The sequence below is a fragment of the Triturus cristatus genome, chromosome 5_2 (genome assembly GCF_964204655.1).
Source record: "Triturus cristatus chromosome 5_2, aTriCri1.1, whole genome shotgun sequence".
Lineage (NCBI taxonomy): Eukaryota > Metazoa > Chordata > Amphibia > Caudata > Salamandridae > Triturus > Triturus cristatus.
Genome location: NC_140588.1, coordinates 1,095,756,108 through 1,095,765,243, shown reverse-complemented (window position 1 = coordinate 1,095,765,243; position 9,136 = coordinate 1,095,756,108).

Below are 9,136 nucleotides of genomic sequence, written 5' to 3'. Positions count from 1 at the left end.
ACTAAAAAAAAACATAGGTTTCACACACGTTATAGCTAGAAATTAGCATTTAAAAAACCTTGCAAATTCACTTAAAAAACCATAGGTTTCATACACGTTATAGTTAGGAATTAGCATTTAAAAAACCTTGCAAATTTACTTAAAAAACCATAGGTTTCACACATGTTATAGTAAAAAACCAATGAAATTCCACCGTTATAGTTAGTTCAGGTAACTATAACTCACGCAACCGCAATCCACTGCTGATGACGTCACATATTACATCACTGATGACATCATCCAGTGAATATGTGTCTTTCTGTGAAAAAAATATTTTTTATATATGTATATCTAAAGGTTAATGGAAGAATAAATGGGTAAATAAGTGTCTAAACGGATGTTTATTTTTGTAAAATTAATTGTATAACTAATTTATTAACAGTATCTTAGTGAATACAGTGATATAATATTTGACGTCTTCAGCAGTGGATTGCGGTCGCGTGAGTTATAGTTACCCGAACTAACTATAACGGTCGAATTTCATTGGTTTTTTACGAGTTTTTTAAGTGAATTTGCAAGGTTTTTTAAATGCTAATTCCTAACTATAACGTGTGTGAAACCTATGGTTTTTTGAATGAATATATATATATATATATATAAATATATATATGTGTATATATATATATATATATATATATATATATATATATATATATATATATATATATCACAAGAACCTCCTCCAAAGAAAGAGAAGAGGCCGCCGTAGGGGAAACCATGGATGCATCTTTATTCAGAACCACACAGAATGGCGAATGCATTTCAGCTTGGAATAAGCCTTCCTCAGCGCCAGGGGTATTCACAGGATGTTGGCGTCATCATGGATTTGAATATCCTGTCACATCCTGATAGGTGGTGTACCGCTCCGCCCCCAAAGTAAGTACAAATTATCACCAGCTGTAGAACGCCTAATGCGTGATGACTACAGGTCCCAGAATCCTTTGTTCCTCCGGGTTGGTAATGCGGGGGTGGACGTATGTAAATGCGGGATGTAGGGCACCACGATGTATCACAACCCCATTGTCTGTGTGCCCCTAGAACTCCGACGTCTCCTTGGGTCCCCAAACCGCATCAACCCCCGGGACATGGGGAATCACTAGGCGGGGGCAAGTCTGGCAATCCATCTCGCCCAAGGTGGAGTCAATGACTCCAACACCACCACAACTTCTCCCGAGCCCGGAGGTGGGCCTTGGTCCTTCCAGTCCCCTGGATACACAGAAAATTCCGCCGAGGCAGATACCAGCGTGCCCAAGGCCAACTTAACAATGCGGGGGCCTCCGAGGCGCGTCTCTGGCACACGCGCTAAAACATCACAAGAACCTCCTCCAAAGAAAGAGAAGAGGCCGCCGTAGGGGAAACCATGGATGCATCTTTATTCAGAACCACACAGAATGGCGAATGCATTTCGGCTTGGAATAAGCCTTCCTCAGCGCCAGGGGTATTCACAGGATGTTGGCGTCATCATGGATTTGAATATCCTGTCACATCCTGATAGGTGGTGTACCGCTCCGCCCCCAAAGTAAGTACAAATTATCACCAGCTGTAGAACGCCTAATGCGTGATGACTACAGGTCCCAGAATCCTTTGTTCCTCCGGGTTGGTAATGCGGGGGTGGACGTATGTAAATGCGGGATGTAGGGCACCACGATGTATCACAACCCCATTGTCTGTGTGCCCCTAGAACTCCGACGTCTCCTTGGGTCCCCAAACCGCATCAACCCCCGGGACATGGGGAATCACTAGGCGGGGGCAAGTCTGGCAATCCATCTCGCCCAAGGTGGAGTCAATGACTCCAACACCACCACAACTTCTCCCGAGCCCGGAGGTGGGCCTTGGTCCTTCCAGTCCCCTGGATACACATAAAATTCCGCCGAGGCAGATACCAGCGTGCCCAAGGCCAACTTAACAATGCGGGGGCCTCCGAGGCGCGTCTCTGGCACACGCGCTAAAACATCACAAGAACCTCCTCCAAACCTATGGTTTTTTGAATGAATATATATATATATATATATAAATATATATATGTGTATATATATATATATATATATATATATATATATATATATTCACTGAAAAAACCATAGGTTTCAGGGGTGTTATAGTTAGCTGGACTTTTCACTTGTACAAAACCATTGAAATTCCCCCGTTATAGTTAGTTCAGCTAACTATAACTCGCGCGCCCGCAATGCACTGCTGATGACGTCACATATTACATCACTCATGACATGGTCAGTGACATCACTCATGACATCACTGATGACATCTCAAATGACATCACTGATGACATCATCCAGTGAATGTGTGTTTTTCTGAAAATTAAATATGTTTTATATATGTATAGCTCGAGGTCGATGGAAGAATAAATGGGTATATAAGTGTCTAAATGGATGATTTGTTTTTGAAAAATTGATTGTGTAACTGACTGATTAAGTGTATCATAGTGAATACATGGCTTAGTGAGTAATGTTTAAATATGTAAATATCTGTATCAGTCTCTCACTTTGTGTATCAGTGGCTGCATGGGTTGGTGAGTAGCTACATGGGTGTCTATATAGGTTATTAGTTGGTTTTTTGAGTATCAGTCTGAGTGTCTGCATGGTTCGGTGGGGGGTATTACGTAGTGCATAGGTGCATGAATGAGTGACTCACTGTTTGTATGTGTTGAAGACAGCATGTGTGCAGGACTGTATGGGTGGATGAGTGTGTGTATGGGTGTGTTAGTGAGTGAATGACTGTCTCAATAGTGTCTTTATGAGTAACTACATATGTTTTAAACTAGTATATGTGACTATTGGTGTATATAGGTGAGTATATGTGAGAGTGAGAGATTGAAAGAGTTCCTGTATGAATAAGTATGTGTTTCTATAAGTGATTGTTTAAAAGACTAAGTATGTGTAAGTTTCCGTAGAAGTAAGTGTGGGGGTGTGTGTATAACTGTATATGCAAGTAAATGTATGTTTGATTCTTTATTAGCATGAGTGACTATGTGTGTGAGTAACTCTATGGATGAGTGGCATTGTGTAACAGGATGTATAGGTGTATGAGTACATATGATGAGTGAGTACATGTATGAGTGACTGTATAGGACTGTTGGTGAATGAGTGGATGTGTATGTGGATCTTAGAATTACTGAAGAGGTTGTTGTAACTGGTTTTGGTATGTCCATTGTTTTGAAAATTTTAGTCTCTATTTTTGAATGTGTGTCTCAAAGGTTATATTAGGGTGAGAGGAGGTCTGCCACTCTATCACAAGGATGATGTCATCAGTGATGTAATCAGTGATGTCATTTGAGATGTCATCAGTGATGTCATGAGTGATGTCACTGACCATGTCATGAGTGATGTAATATGTGACGTCATCAGCAGTGCATTGCGGGCGCGCGAGTTATAGTTAGCTGAACTAACTATAACGGGGGAATTTCAATGGTTTTGTACAAGTGAAAAGTCCAGCTAACTATAACACCCCTGAAACCTATGGTTTTTTCAGTGAATTTCTGAGGTTTTTTAAATGCTAATTTCTAACTATAACGTGCCTGAAACCTATGGTTTTTTCTGTGAATTTCAAAGGTTTTTTAAATGCTAATTTCTAACTATGCCTACAGAGATAGGACATGTGAAGAAAGAAGAAAAAATGCACAGAAAGAAAAAAAAGAAGTGCAGAAAGAAGCAACAGAAGTCCTCAAAGACGAAGAAAAGTGCAGGAAGAAGGATAACGTGCAGAAAGAACAAAAAGAAGAGCAGAAAGAAGCCTTGTTGCAAAATCATCCTGTACCCTCAACTTTTTCAGACGGATACTGGTGGTAACTGAGTCTGACTAACCAGTCCTAGAGCCAGTGCTATGTTAAAAGACACTTAGAATACAGTGAAAACACCTACATACACTAGGGAACATTATGTGTTGGGGTCCCCCTGTGATTAGCATGACCTCCTCTGTAAGCCCCTAGTATATAATAGGGCAGGGGGATTAAAACTACCTCTTAAAACAGGCCACAGGGCGTTTTTGCACACGTTAACTCAGGCCCCGTCCCCTCCCTTCACCACTGTGTAAACACGCCCTGTGTCCGTTTTTAGTTGTGAGATTAAGTTCATTTGAATCCTGAGGGTCCCTAGGGTCCAACTAGCCCACTAGGTACCTCCAGTAAGGGCCACAGAGCTGCGTTGCAGAGAGGTGTAAAAAGTGGCACGGCCTGGCCCACCTCTCTGCAATGCAGCTCAGTGGCGCTTACTGGAAGCACTTGGTGGGCTAGTTAGCCCCCAGGGGCCCTCAGTATTGAAGGGAATTATATCCCCAATTTAAAATGTGCCAAAGTGCGTGTTTGCACACGTCACCTCAGGCCCCGTCCCCTCCCTTCACCACTGTGTAAACGCGCCCTGTGGCTGTTCTAAGTTGAGAGATTAAGTCCCCTTGAATCCTAAGGGTCCCTAGGGTCAAACTAGACCACTAGGTACCTCCAGTAAGCACCACAGAGCTGCGTTGCAGAGAGGTGTAAAAAGGGGCTTGGCCTCAGAACACCTGTCTGCAGCGCAGCTCCCTGGGGCATACTGGAGATGCCTGTTTGGCTAGTTGGCCCTCAGGGACCCTCAGAATTGAAGAGGAATTAATTCCCCAACTTACAACTCGCCAGGGGGCGCGTTTGCAGAGTGCTGCAAGGAGGGGGCGTGGCCTCCGGCACAATGCCAGTCTTTTATTTATTTTAATTTTTTAAGAAGGGGGGCTGTGTGGTTCCCCTTCTTATTCTAATTTATTGGCCCTGATGACCCCATCCCCCAGGGCCTGCCTCCTAATTATATTTTTTTGACCCCAATCCCCAGGGCTGGCCACTGTTTTTTATTATTTTTAAAAAATATATATTTATAGACACACCTAGGACATGCTGGACAAACCGTACGTACCTATCACCATGACGATTTACGTGATATTCATTAAAAGGCGACTATGCATACAATGAATCCACGTGGAATGTATTTACACCACTAGTGAACCTCTGACATGTCTGATGCCCTACCGTGCCTAATCCCGGTAGACACCCTTGTCGTTTATTTATACAAACATGGGTAGCTATTGACAGGCACATTTAATACACATGCACACCAAGCCATTCAAAGGGGATTCGACAAAAATTCGACCACAACTATGCAAGAAACCCCCCTCACGGTTAATAAAACACACATCCACTGCCGGATGTGTAATACTTTTTATTTTACTCTCTGGAATGGGGACAAACATCACTTGAGAGTCACAGCGCGCTCCTGGCAGAGCCCAATGCTGTGTTACACCCACCATTGCCTGCTGAGTGCCACACACCTCTGTGTTGTATTCCACTAGCTAGTGCATATGCTATGACACTCTCTAGCCCCTGTGCACTGTAACACCACCCTGTGAATATGTCATGCCACACTTGTCTTTGCACGGGTTATATTGCCCCATCTAACGTGCCTTCCTCGATGCCTAAGTTATAACGCACAGTGCTATGCCATACATATTACAATCTGGGATCCATATCTTTGTCACAGTGCATATGCAACGTTACACTCCCCAGCACATATTTTATATTTCAACTTTAGAGACTAGTTAGGTTACACAACACTGCCCTGTGCATATTACACTCCAAGGCGCATATTGCATAGCACGCGCTAGTGCCTGTGCTATCTCGTGCTCTCCAATGAATCTGTCATTGCGCACAATGTATTGCATATTATATTTCACGCCCGGTTCATCTTATATCACACTTTTTGGTGCATAGTTTATACCATACACTATATCTAGTTTTCATTTTCAATCGTGCTCTCAGGACTATGTTCTATATAACACTGTGTTCACCTACCCTTTTCATGGGCATTACATTTTGCGATAGGGGGTGGAGGGTCAGGGGGTGTTTCTGCCAAGTGAGCCCGGAGTCACAGTCACAAACGTCCTCTTCTTCCTGAATAAAAGTGAGATTATGCTGCATACTTGTTCATATTTTAAGTAGTTCGCACAGACACACGTTTTAAAAACAATAAAGTTCCTAATACCCGCCTTCTCTGAACAGTTAGCTTGCTGCCCCATCCCCCTCCTCCCTATCCTCTGTTGTGTGAATCCATGGACTAGCCTCCTCCCTCCTGCCATGCATGGTCTGATGTGCTGCCACTGCCCTCAATTTAGTATGATGTACCAGTCCACTCCTCCTGCCCTCAATTGCCCAATTCTGTGCCCCATCATTGACCTCCTGCTTAAACTCTGTGCTTAGCTTGCTGCCCCTATTCTCCTTCCCCCTGCCCTCCGATGTCTTTGTGCATGCCCCTGCTCCATCCTTTTTGCCCACCATGTTCCATGGCCTACCACTCCTATCTACTCTGAGTGTTCTGTTGAGCTGCCACTCCCCTCCCACCTGCCTAGCATTGTCAGATGACTGTAACCTGTCCCTGCCACCTCCACCCTGCCTGTCCACATGCCATGCCCCTATCCTCTTCCTCCTGTCCTACTTGGTCCATTGTACTGCCACACCCCTCTGCCCTCCCTGGTCTGTTGTGCTGCAACTGCTCCTCCTGCCTGCCCCGTGCGGTCTGTTGTGAGGCTCCTTCCCCTGAACTTTCTTGTCTGTGCACAGGTCCTGACCCTCCCTTCTATCCTCCATCGTCCTTTGTGCATGCCCCTGCACCCTCCTTCTTGCCCATCATAGCCATTGTGCTGCCACTAACCCTCCCACTTACCATGCATGGTCTTCTGTGCTGCCATGGCCCCTCCCACCTTCCCTGTGTGGTCAGTTAGCTGCCCCTGACCCCCTCCCACCTTCCCTCCATGGTCTGTGTGTATGCCATCACAGTCTCACTGTTGCTCTTCATGGTGTGTCTTGCTTCTAGTGCCCATCCTGCCTGACCTCCATGGCTATCTTGCTGCTCCTGCCCTGCCCCCTTGCCCCCAGCCCTACTCCCTCCCTCCTGGCTTGTCTGTTCCATTGTAATGCCCCTGATCCGTCCCTCCTGCCCTTTATGGTCTGTTATGCTGCAGCTTTCTCTCCTGTCTGTCCATTATGGTCAGCTAGCTACCATTGCCTCTTGCCCCTCTGTTCTCTGTTGTCCATGTGCATGGTCCTGTCCCCTCCCTCTTGCTTTCTATGGATTGTTGTGCTGCACTCCCGTCCCGCATGCCCTGTGTGGTGTATTGTACTTCTGCAAACCCTGATGCCTGCCCTGCAGGGTCAGTTTGGTGCACCTCTCCATGTCCCTCCTGTCCTCTGTGATCCAAGTCCATGTCCCTACCCCATTTCCTTCCATGATCCAATGTACCATACTTGCGAACATTTTGAACTTGGTAAGAGGGAGATTTTGAAAAAAAACTGGGGTATTGATTTTCCCCTTTGAGTTACATTGAAAAAGAGGAGATTGTAGACAGGAGACAGATCAAATAAAGCCCATTTGAGCTTAAAAACATTGGACGTTTCCTGGCTGAATCGGTTCTGTTGGCATGTATGGTTGTACTACCATTGCCTCTTCCTTCTGCCCACAATGGTCTATTACATTGCCACAGCCTCTCTTGCAAGTCCTGTATTGTTGGTTTGTTGTCCCTGCCCCCCTTTCCACTGCCCTCCATAGTCTGTTGTGCTGCCACGGCCCTTCCTGCCTGCTCAGTGTGGTTAATTGTTGCCTTTGCACCCTCCTACCTGCCTTCAATTTTCAGAGTCCGTGCCCCTGGCCTCTACCTCTCAACAGTATCCTAATGAACAACTAGATTGCTAACATTCTATATTTATTACAAAAGTGTGGAACGCCTGACGTCATCTTGATGTAATCAAAACTGTAATACCTAGAGCATTTCCTTTAGAAATTACATATATGAGAGGGTCTTATTGGCATCAAAATTATGATTAGTGCTCTAAAAGACTAAAATAAGGACATATTTTCTGAGTTTTCAAATAGCGACAAAGCACTTTTAAATTATTTGTTATCTTTATGTTTTTTTATCCAGTTGACCACTTGATTAAATGTTGCACTTAGGGGAGAGGATGCGGTGTTACTTCCAGAACTGCAGACTTTGCAACTGGGGAACCAGGTTGGAGTTTCTGCTTCAGCTCGACATTCTGTGATTCTGGTCAAATCACTTAGTCTCCCCATGTCTACAACCAAAATGAATTTGTTCTTGTGTGATGTAACCAATGCTCATGTAAAGCACTCCAATACCTGACAAGTCTGCACTATATAACACTGCAAAAACACAAAATAATAAGTGTTTTGCACACTTCTGTCATTGGGCTATATTTGGGCTACATCTGGGTGATTTTGGGCTACATTTGGGCTCTTTTGTCTCTGGTGGCCATCTTGGGAGACTTATTTGTTATGAAGTTTCCTAATTTCCTCATTTACTGCAGTCTCCTCAGTAGGAAATACTTTCAGTTTTTTACTTTGATTCCATCAAGAAGGCATTCAGATGTGTCACACATTTGCCATAAATTCAGAATGTTAGCACTCTTTTTGCTCATTAGATCACTGTAGTAAAGCTACTGCTCACCAGGGAAAACTGCTGCTGGTATTGAAAGTGCATGTTTCAGTCTGCATGTCAGAATTTTTTAATGAAATAGAAGAGGATTTGAGAAGTCACTCAAAATGTGCCCTAATTTTTCTTTCTGCAGCACTAATCATACTTTTTATGGAAAAATGAACCCCCTCATTTTGTTCCTTTTTAAATTAAATGTTTTAAGAGTTACCACTTTAATCCAAGCAAGATGGCTTCAGGTGTGCCATACGTTTATCATAAGTAGGACTGTTAGCGGTCTAGTTGTTCTTTGGAACACTCTGGGAAGCTGCAGTAGAACACAAAGGAATCAACTGACAGTCTCTGCCCTTGTTGGATGTACATGTTTTACTGAGAATGTCAGACTTCATTCTCACATGACTGAGAAAGATAATGTGAATTTACAGAAAATAAGCTCTCAGTTTAGCTTATAGATCACCTTCCAAACCTCTGTGGGAAAAGCATGAGAAAATATTTTTCTCTCAATCATGATATCCCAGCAGAAGGCTTTTTCACATGGTGAAATCACCTTAGAACATACCACAATTCCTAAAATGAGTATGGTACCATCAACAAATGATTTATAATGTAACTAAAGTCTTAAAAC